At 44.0% G+C, this 11098-nt stretch overlaps 1 long non-coding RNA gene across 1 annotated transcript; it reads right to left on the bottom strand.

The window, feature by feature from the left end:
* Nucleotides 1–262: 262 nt before the first annotated feature.
* On the bottom strand, nt 263–10747 carry LOC140001326 (uncharacterized). The gene is made up of 5 exons (XR_011806449.1): nt 10517–10747; nt 7631–7730; nt 6253–6344; nt 5195–5337; nt 263–2820 (listed from the first exon to the last, which is right to left on the bottom strand). It is a non-coding gene; the product is annotated as an uncharacterized lncRNA (long non-coding RNA).
* Nucleotides 10748–11098: the final 351 nt, after the last annotated feature.

The raw sequence follows: 11098 nt of genomic DNA, 5'->3' as shown, positions 1-11098 counted from the left end.
TCCAGCTGCTTGTAGTCTTAAATCCCTGAGCACATCAGGGATTGCTAGGTGTTCATGCTGAGGTGTCCCACAGCCATAGCCACCAGGAGACCTCTGGAAACTCACTGTCCTCCCCACCATGCAGAAAGATGTGCTGAGGTGGGTGTGTGCACCCAGGTCTCAGCCTTACAAGAAGTAGGACTGAGCCAGGCTGTGCATCGCAGACCGGGTCCTCAGGGGATGCAGCAGTTCATCCACCTGCTGAATTGTCCAAAATGATGTAAAAAAAAAAAAAAAAAAAAAAAGGAAATCTTGCTACTTAGTTTTTCAGGAGACAGCCCCCCCTCCACAGCCAAGCTTGTCTGCTGCTTTATTAGCCCCACAAATCTCTCAGAAGTGCCCCCAGCTTAAGGCCCCGTGCGATGCACTCCATACCATGGCACAGAGGCAACTGTGCTCTAGCATGTAACCACATTAAATGAGATTACTTTGTTCATGCTAAGCCTCCTGCGAAATAAGCCAGGCTTCAGAAAATGAGAAACCACAAAAAATACCTGAAGCGATTTATTTTTTATCAATGCGATGCTCCCAACTACAAGTGCCAGCTTAAATTAAAACTCACTCTGAATGATCAAAAAGATGCACAGCAAGCCTACTGCTCACAAAGCTCCTCTTGCTCGTGATGTTTCGAAAACAGGAGTAGATGAAATCCAAGAGATTTCTTGCAGCCTTCTGGATGTATTTAAGGCTTTGGGGAATAGGCCTCCAACACAGTTTCAAACCACAGCATATAAACAACAGTTCTTGTTACTGAGAGTTTTAAAAAATCAGGTGAAGGAATTAAATATAGAGCTCACTACCTCACTACTTTCCTGCAATATTTAGTCAGACCAGAGATCATGATGAACACACTTACAGCAAAGACAATTATGGGGCAGAAGTGGATTACCAATTTCTTTTCTTTTTCAATAATCAGTCTTGGTTATTTAAAAAACACTCCCTAGGAATGGCACTTAAAATAAAACTAGAGTCACATTCTCTAACAGGGAAAGTGATGATATTTTGGGGCTTCCCCCCCACCATCACCACCAAAAAAAAAAAAAAAAAAAAAAAAGAAAAGCATCAGAATGGCTAATTCCATTATATAGAGAGAAATTAAGTTGTGGTCACTGATATACGGCTTTGCTAACATTTTTCTTCATTTTCTTTTGGCAGCAGACACAGGGTTGGCTTTCATTCCTGGACTGCTGTCCTCATTTCTGAGAAACAGGGTGTCCTGGACTGTGTGTAACTCATACTAGCATGAAAGACGATCAGGGCCAGTTGTATTTCATAAGCTTCATGAGCTTTTGTACTATACTCTTCTGCGGTAGCCGCCTTTGCGCACATCCTATGGAAAGGCTTGGTCCCAGGTCTGAAATGGTCTGCATTCAGTGGAAATCCTGTTCCCTTTTCCCTTCACAAAGCTCAGTCGGACTCTGCAGCAGCCAACTGGCCATACCAAGGCATGTAACTGGAAGTGACCTGCAGCAAGTCCCCCAGCCTTGGTTCTCATTTCCGTGTATGAACTGGGAGTCATCCAAACCAGGAGACCCACACCAGCTATACGCTGCTAAACGCATCATTTTCAGAGGGTGATCCCTGCAGGCTCAGCACTTACGGCTCATTCCCTTCAAGACAGTCTGGCCACATCCCCCACTGCTTAACACAAATCTCCTCCAGGTCACCAGTGGTGCTCCTGCATTGCCAGAATGTCAAAAATCTAGTAAAAATTCAATGAAACAGTTAAAATTTTGCAGTTTAAAATGCTCTTGGGGCAAGACTTTCCTCCCAGATCAGAATACGCCAGCACTCAGTACTGATATTTTGCCTTTCCTACATGTGAAGATCTCTCACAGTTGACAGTATCAAAGAGCAAATATCAAAGCTCCTTGGTGCCTGAAGGATCCAAGAAAAGAGTTTTGCGCCCTTACAGCAATTTACACAAGGTGTAATGTATACTGTGCATGGCATGGAAATGAAGCTGTCATTTCGTAAGATTCCTTGTGATATTGCAAGCCTCGAGGGTGAACACTGAGCAACGTGGTTGTGTGCCTGAATCCTCTTTTTGCATGCAGTCTCTTTTCACAAAATCTGGGGCTTGTCAGGTATTTCTCTTAGCAGTAAACCAGCTATTTGAACACTAAACTTAACAGAAATGGCAGGGTGTAGAAACTTTATATCCATTCAGGTTTGAGTGCTTTTATTTCCTTAATTTTGAGTTTTTTTCCCCAGGCCCACTTGTTCTTCAGTGTATTCCACACTGCTGTTCCTAAAGCAAATACACACTGGATAAGACACTCTCTGTGTACCAAAAGTTGAGCCTAACCTAACTGGAAGGCAGAAAAAGAGCAGCACACATTTGCTTGTAGCCATACTTAAGGGCAAACTTCAAAGCAATGAGATGAGGGACTCCTGGGAGCAGTTTGCTCGGGCACGACGCAAAGCAGCAGCAGCTCTGTGCAGAGCTGCATACATGTACAAGAACCTTAAAAAAAAAAAAAAAAAAAAGGCTATTTCAGTAGCATTTATCTACAACTTTGATGTAGATCTCGCATTGCTAATGATATGTGTGCCATGCCATTTGGGAACTGTGTTTTACACTACTAGGCTGATATTCATTGGTATGCTGTCTACTCCTTGGAAGAGGAACCTTTATGAGAGGCAAGCAAAGTAGAAAAGGACATACCAGGATATGTGTTTTTTTTTTATCTGAGAACTTCTAAATGCTGATATCTCTGAATATCTCTTCTGAACACCGGTATTCACCTACTGAGAACTTGTCCCCTTATCTTTCTCAATCTGTTAAAAAAAAAATAATAAATAAATAAAAATCAGGTAAAAATTCCTGTTCAGTTTTCTCCCCAGTTTTTCTATATTAAACCTTACATAGGGGAAATAATTAATTAATTGTATTTAATTTAATAATAAACAAATTAAAGACTCCTTCCCAAATGTTTTCTGTTTTCCAGTCATTCACATCACTGTAAACATATTGACGTCAGTAGAAGAAAAATTAGCCTCATTGACTTGCCAGACCTTGCATTCAAAGGACCAGTCACTGTACAGACATTGTTTCTACTGTATCCTCAATAGACAGTGTATTTTACTTATAAAAACACATCCTCAAGAGGGAGAAAAAGAAGAGAACACATAAAGTATCAAGAAAGAGAAGAAGTGGGGAAAAACATTCAAGAAATTCAGATGCAAGAATGGAGACAACTATTGCAAGCATAACATGAACAAGCACAAACTGATTCCCAAGCCAACAACAGGCAATAAGAAGGTCTGATATTGTAGTACTAGAAATTTTTGGGGGGTGGTTTTGCCAGAATCTTATGCGCAAGCTCGTTTACCATCAGCATGAGTTCTAGCTGCCTTTCTCTGGTTTTTGAACACGTGGAAACATTAAATCCTTTACTAGTGATGTCTCTGCAATGTTAGGACCTACTGCTAAAATGTTAAATTCCAGCAATATCACTGTTCTCTCTTTTCGTCTGTCCCACTTCAGTGGCAGAGGAATATGAAATCCTAACTCTCCTCAAGATCTGAGCCCCATGGGCTGTGGGTTCCCAAACTGCATGAGTAGCAGAGCTTGCAGATGTGGCAGGGGGAGGGCTTGTTGGTGGCTAGATGTGTTTGTGTCATGCCAATAGCGGCAGAAATTGCTTTAATTTCATTTGCATTTAACTATGCCAAACTGCCACTCTAGAAAGACCAGGTAGAGCAGAAATCTGGATACTTTTGTGTGTGTTAGAGCAAAACCAAGCAGATAAACAAATAAGCAAATGTTTAACTAATAATTAATAATAAAGCATTTAGTAACTTGGAGCTTGAGGTCTTGTTGCTGCTAAAGTATGAATTAGGCAAACTGGTATTTTTATAATTGTTGTAGCTGAACAGGTGAATGTTTATAACACTGAACAATAAGATCTCAAAAATACTACGGTTTCAAATATATCCCAACTAATAGAAATTAGGGGGAAAAATACTGTATTTATTTGTTGAAAAGAGATTTAACATCAACAACAGCTAAATCTCCTCTGTCTTGAAGTGGCAGTAAATCAAACTTCAAAGAACAGATCAGGCTAGCAATGAAAAGAAATAGGAATTTCCCTAAGACACAGTTAGATTTTTTGAGAGTCAGATTTTTTGATTCACGTAAAGTTGTTATTCCTTTTCTTCTTTCCTTAAGTTATTAAAACAAACCCTCCTTCTGTGGCCTGTGGTAAGCGCAATCCTTTCTGCAATGTTTCATTTCTATTAAGCCAACTATGTGTTGGATATATCAGAGCCATTTTTTTTTTCTTGAATTTTTCAGCATTTGACATCTCTTCCTTCCAAGAAACACACATACATAAGACTTTCTTCCAGTACTGGGGTTGATTGTGAAATTCAAAGGGAGAAACATCCATTCTTTCCTTAGGCGAGCTCTATCTTTAACATTTGTTAACTCCTTCTGAAATGGTGACAAGAAAGCAAACTCTAACTGAAATACAACATAATATGATTTTTTTAAAATAAATATATGTAACTACTACAACTTAAATCCTACTGCTGCCTTCTGCAAAGATTTATCAATGGTGGCACTGTTCCAGTCAGGCAGAAACCCGGTAAACTGGTTCTTATTGGCAGGATTTGTATATCACAAAATCACTTTCCCATCCATCTTCTTTGATGGGTCCCTGAAGAGCTACCAAAGTACCGTGGTCCAGAAAGGAGAAGGAAGAGAAAAGAACAGCAACCTCATTCAACAACAGGAATTACTCCAAACCCCTGCAGGTGCCATTGGAAGAGGACAGGTTGAAATATCAAACAGAGGTAACAAGCAGCGGGTACAAAAAAAAAAAGAAAACCAGGATGGAAACCTGTAGTGACAGCCAATGGTCAAAATATGTCAGCAAGACCTATCAGTTTCCCTCTGCTTAGAATTTTTTTTTTTTTTTGGGTGGTGGTGGTGGGAGGTAATATACACAGGTATAACTTTAAAAAGCTGGATGGGACCTCCGGGACTCTCCAGGACTCCAGGACTCTTCTACCCTGCCACACCAAGCAGCATGACCCAGACTTTTGCTACCACTCAGCCTCCAAGTCCCATTCAGTAACGTTAGAAACATTTGTGAGGACCATCCCCTCACAACAAAACTTCTTTTGCATCCCAGAAGAAGATGCTCACCTGGAACTTCCTGACACTTTCTCATTCTTCTCCTCCAGCCTCCTCTCCTTGGGTTTAATTTCCTAGACCCTCTGCTTTTTTTCTCTTCATTACACACTTATTTTCCATTGGGTTTCATCTGGGAGAACAGTGTTTGCTCCATTCTGCTCAGAGAATGAATAATATGACAAACTTCTGCATATGGTACAAGACCCAATTGCATTTTTGGTTCCTTAGCCATCCAAGGAAACTCATTAAAGAATAAAACAAATATCACACTCTTCAACTGAATAAACTAGGTCAAGTTTAGGAAAGACTAGCAGCTAAAGTGCCATATTCTGGCTCTACTGCTCAGGCAGACAGTAAGGATATACCCATAAAACAAACACAAACCATTAACATTGAGTTGGGAGCTCTAATAGGCTTTGGCTTATTGCCTTTGCAGGAGCACACTGTGCCAGCGGAGCACAGAAATTACACATTCAGGCAAATGGTCCGGGGCATGGTGGCAGAGTGCGATCTTTCAGACCTTCAGAGCTATTTAACTGCTCTCAAAACACACACACAACAACTCTGATAATTACACCCGCTGCAAAACCTAGGCATGGCACGCTGGAAATCTTTTAGGGGCTCTTTATCATTTCCTGCCTTTGCCAGAATAAGGCCAATTTACTCCTTGCTTGTGCAGAGTGCGAAAGGAGAGACCGGATTGTCAGCATTATTGAAAAGATTCATGATTAGTCACACTCACTTGAGGACAAGTTACTTGCCAGACACTACAACGCTCATTAAAAGACCTTCAAGCTGGCAGCCCTCCAGCTGCTGCAAAACAGCTCCAGGGCTGGCAGGTCCGAGAGGACCTCCGAAACCCTGGGCTCCTCTGCACGCCGGGGTGCAAAAGGCCAGTTCAAGCATGCCTGGGTGTGATTGGCACCCCAGGAGCTCAGCAAACCAGGCTCATGTTTCACAGTGTTAAAAATATATATGTAAACACAAGGGTGCCCAGCTGGTGCTAACATCGAGGTACTGCCTTTTCAGGCTGGTTTGAAATGGTTGCTTTAGCACGGTCCCTGTATTACCTGTAAGGCTCGTGCTTGGTTGGCCAGAAAAGTCTTTCAGTGATCTAGGAGCTTGGGTGGTTTCTTAACCCGCTTCAGCTCTTAGCCAGTTCCTGCAGGAGACATCGAGGTATATTGGAAATGCCCTGCCAGCTCAGACACACGAGAGTCTGTTCCACATTCGTAGTTTCATTTCCACGCCCTGGGCTTTGCCAAAAGAAAGGGGAAACAACACTTCATTCCTCTCCTCACACGCCGCAGCGTGCATGTCTCTTTCTTTGCCCCTTCTCCTTCAGGGCCAGCCCGAGCCAAACCTTTCCAATTTTTCCATCTCTTGCAGCATTTGAAGAATGCTGACTTCCTACTTGGTGAAGCCGAGTCCACCACTGCCCGTGGCACCCCAAGGAAGTGCCTGCAGCCTGGTGGATCAACAGGGACCTGCACCAACATATGCCTTATTCTAGGCTGGAGGGTGAGCCGGAAAAGACATCTAAAGGATGTGCATCCCAAACTGACAGCAGCCTGTGTGAGTGTGTGTGGGGAATAATTACTTCTCATAATAATCTGAAGCAACGTATAGTTTCCATGGGGAAAAGTTCTTTTTAGTTAATCACTCTTGCTTTCCCCCATCCCTCTCTTGTAAACAAGCTTTTAATAGAAAACCAGTGCACAGTATGCTTCTAATATGCTAGATTTGTATAGTGTATGTGCTGGGGAATTCATCTTCACGCTGAAGTTAAACTGCAGTAAATGAATAGTGCTCCCCGTGGAGAAAATACCAACTTCTTTGCCCTTCAGTACCAAGTTTAAAGCTTGAGTGGCTGCAGGTCTCACTTATCTGCTGTGAAGCAGCCCTGTGTTGCCATACTTGCACAGCACGGACAGCTCTGAGGAACCCACACAAGGCTGATCGCATCCCCTGCAGCATCCTGCAAGCTCAACCCTGAGCTATTCCCTAAAGAAAGCTGAGCGAGGACCATTACACGTGCTGAAGCCCAGATGCCACTTCTCCCCATGTTCTGGACACATGGTTGCTCTGAAGGACTTGCCAAATTTTATGTGAAGGAGGCTACATTGTCCTGTATGAGTTCCAGGCTGGGTTTTCACGTACTCAGTGCTCAGTACATCCTCTGGGCCTGTGCAAGTTTAGGAGCCATGCTAGTCACACCCCATTTCTCCCAGCCATCTGCCACCACCACACAAGTCACACAATCACTTTTGCATCGTCATTTCCACTCCTCGGGTTGTAATTCCTTCCTCCCACCTTTGCCTCAGAGAAATACTGATCATGGGACTGCACCCTGAAGTGACTCAGTGAAATCATTTAAACTCAAAGCAAGAAGCAAGAAATATATTTCCCTATAAATTCATCTATCTACCCATCTATTTATCTACCTACCTTTTTGTGTGCAGATTAATTTTCAGCCTCAGCCTCCCACTGAGACAGTTTACTGCCTGTGGTTGTCCTGGCACAGCTGAGAAGGTGGTGAGCGGTGGGGCTGGTGGGAAATAAGAACACAAGAACATTTCAAGCTGGATTAACCACAGAGATTGATATACCGTGTAACGACACCATTATCCCATCTCCTAGCAGTGTGTGCCATCCCGTTCCTTGCTGTGTAGTTGCACATTTTGCCTTTCCACGACAGACTTGACAAAGAGCTTCCTAAGCCTTCCCACTCTGAGCTGCTGCTGCTGCTTCCTTCCCTTCTCCTCCCAGTGTGGAGAATCCAGCTGTGTATGTTAAGCAGGGAGACAGGACTTCAAGGCATGACAGAAATATTTGATTTAGGTGGAGAAACCGACTACTGCCAGAGCTAATAACATGCAAAGATACCTGGAGATGTCTGGCCTTCCATATTTGTGTAGAAGCACAAAGGCTATGGGGAAAATGCTGATGTACAACACTTTTCTTTCCATTACTGGGGCTTCTTTTGACGTCTTTATACTATTTGCTGACTCAAATAAAAGTTGTGAAGGTTTAAAATTGAGCACATACATGTACTCGCTGTAAAAAGTTACCATATTTCAACAAGTGCCAATTAGTTACTACTCTCTCCTGTTCCTAATCCATTCAAAGTACTCATAGGCAAAACATTTGAGATACAGCAGCCTAGACTCCTTCACCCCTGAAAGTTGTCCCATACTTATGCAAAGCACCACCCTGCCTTTCCACTGTTCCAAGAAACAGCTTGTAAAAATAATACATGCATTTTTTTCATTATTATTTATTTATTTTATATGTATAAGACATATTCAGGGCGAACATAAGATTTAGCACAGATGTTTTCTAGGGGAACATAAGATTTAACACAGAAGTCTTCTACAGACAGAACTTAAGTTTAAAAAACTCCATCCATTTCTATCAAACATAACATATTGCAGAAACTCCCAGATACAGGACTCGGGAGTGCAGGTGTGGGAATCAGGGTGGCTGGTAGGGCCCATTCACATTTACGGCTGCATACGTGTGCAGATGGTCATGGAGTGCATATTCGGGACACAATTTAGACAGCTGTCAATGCTGGTGTGACTTGGACAACACTTGAAAGGCAGCTTTTCCCTCTTCTCACCACAGACATATGCAAAGCACTTTGAGTGGTAAAGTTGCTAATCACATCCCTGAACAAGTGACATTTATTGTCCTTAAAAAAAAACACACTCTTAGAAACCAGGCCCCTGTGCTGTCTACACGGATGCCTACCACCCACCAGCTCGTGCACTTCTGCACCAGATTCCCACCTTAGCGTAGCCTTTTCCAAATCGAGTACAGGGCCTTGCTGACCAAAGCTGGTGACAGATTTCTGTTTTCTGGAGCCTTCTGAAAACACCACAAAGCCTGCTGCAGAGCTCCCACGTCCCACATTGAGGAGAGGGAGCCCACGGCTGGTAGCCTCCAGCCCATGTTGGGCGAGTGCTGGTGTGTTTTCAGGAAGAAGAGGACAGACAGCGAGCGTGAGTGTAGGACGTGTGAGCCACGGCAGAAGGTTAGTGATGAATACCAAAGAATCCCAAAATTATGAGTTACAACCCGCAAGCGGTTCCAGGGGAGTTTCCATTCGGGGCTGTGACTCAGCAGGGTGACTGTCACAGACAGCAGCATTTTGGTCGCGAGCAGCCACGAAAACCAGCTGTGACGATCACCCTCTCCCCAAATGGGTGATTGCCGTGCCTCCACGGTTTTTTATAACTATCATTTTGCTCTCACACAAACTGTTGACAAGGCAAGAAACCAGCAAACTCTAGGTTATGGCAGCGCTGGTTCCCAAGCTAAAGCACAAAAAGTTAAAAAGTTGAAGCGCCCTGGCTTCTTCTGGAGGTGCACACACAACTTGTGGAGGAAACACAAGTTGCTGAGGAGCAACCTGGCCTGGAAACCAGCTGCAAGGTAAGTTCGCTCAGCGTGCTGGAGCCGTGCAAGGCTCACCATGAGATGGCAGCCTTCCCCACCGCCTTTGCGCGCTGTGAGGAAGATGTGCCAGCTCCAGCTTCAGCACAGAGCAGTTCTGTCTTCCTGGCCGAGCCGGGCTGCCAAGATCTTAACAAAGGGCTCCCTCAAAAAAAAAAAAAAAAAAAAAAAAAAAAAAAAAAAAAAAAAAAAAAGAGAGAGAAAAAAAAAAGAGAGAGAGAGAGAGAGAGAAAGAAAAAAGAAAAACCAGCCTTGCTTTGCAATGCATGTAGCAATCTCTTGGTGAAATCCCTTTCCTTCCTCCACATAAAAATGAAAGCCCCAAATTTTGCATTTCCAGTGGCTGTGCTCCCCACGCGGGTCTACCAGCTGCAGATAGTCCCCATGGATGAACTCAGCAGCCCTCAGTCACACGAGCCCAGGCTCCACACAGCGTGCCACCGTCTCCCTGGTGCTGCTTTGCACTTGGTGAAGGCCCTCGTGTGCTGCCAGCCACATCACAGCCAAAAAGGCTGCTTTATGGGTTGAAGAGCAGCATGGCTTTTCCATAGGAATAGAGGGCTGCTGGCCTCACAGCAACACATTTCTGGGAGGCTCAGCATGTGTTGAGGAGCCCCTCAGCTCTTACACTGTGGAGCAACCTGTGCCACCCCTTCCTTAATGGACACAGTGAGAATGGGCACAGCTCTACTTCGTGCTGGTCACACCTGTTCCTAGTCTCACAGAGAGGACCCAGACAGATTTGGCAATATCAGAATATCTTCCTGCTTTCCTGGCAATTGTTCAAGTAGGAGGCAACAGTGGGGCCATAGCAATGCTAATCTTAATGGGGGAATAAGAGAAAAAAGTCTGTCACTGAGCTGAGCTGTCCCTTACCTTATGTAGGTGTAGTCACTCCGTGGGTAGGGTTGTGTCTATTTAAGCCTGCTTCAGTGAATTTTGATTTGAAACTGCACTAATGTGAATCTGGAGAATCAGCACTGCCTCGGATGAGTCAGAGAAACTCTCATGTGTCAGATGCTGACTTCAGTCGCACCACTGTAAATCCAGGGTCACACCTCTGAAGGCAGTAGCGTGATTTCAGTGGGACAATTGTGCAACCGTGATCAAAATCTGCCCCACTCACCTCCAGGTGTTGTACTGGTACTACTGACAGCAGCATCTGACCTCTTGCAGCTGCAGCCTTCACTGGGTTTACTCGTGAACTGAGCTGCTGAGCGTGCTGTTGACAACACGAGGTGACAAAGTATAAATGAGCAGGATTTGCCTCCAATATCAGCTTCACTTACACAGCTGTGTGAGTACGGGTGTACGTGTAGCACAGCCTGAGCTCCTCACCAGGATCTCCAGCCTTCATCTTCCAAGTCAAGGCAACTTCATTGCCTTCAGCAAAGATATTCCCAATAGACAAAAAGCGGGTCTGATTCTGCCCCCCTAGATTTTAATTAACACCCCTCT

The sequence above is a fragment of the Anas platyrhynchos genome, chromosome 1 (genome assembly GCF_047663525.1).
Source record: "Anas platyrhynchos isolate ZD024472 breed Pekin duck chromosome 1, IASCAAS_PekinDuck_T2T, whole genome shotgun sequence".
Lineage (NCBI taxonomy): Eukaryota > Metazoa > Chordata > Aves > Anseriformes > Anatidae > Anas > Anas platyrhynchos.
The sequence above is the reverse complement of the archived record's forward strand: the minus strand, read 5'-3'. Positions and strand labels throughout refer to the sequence as shown.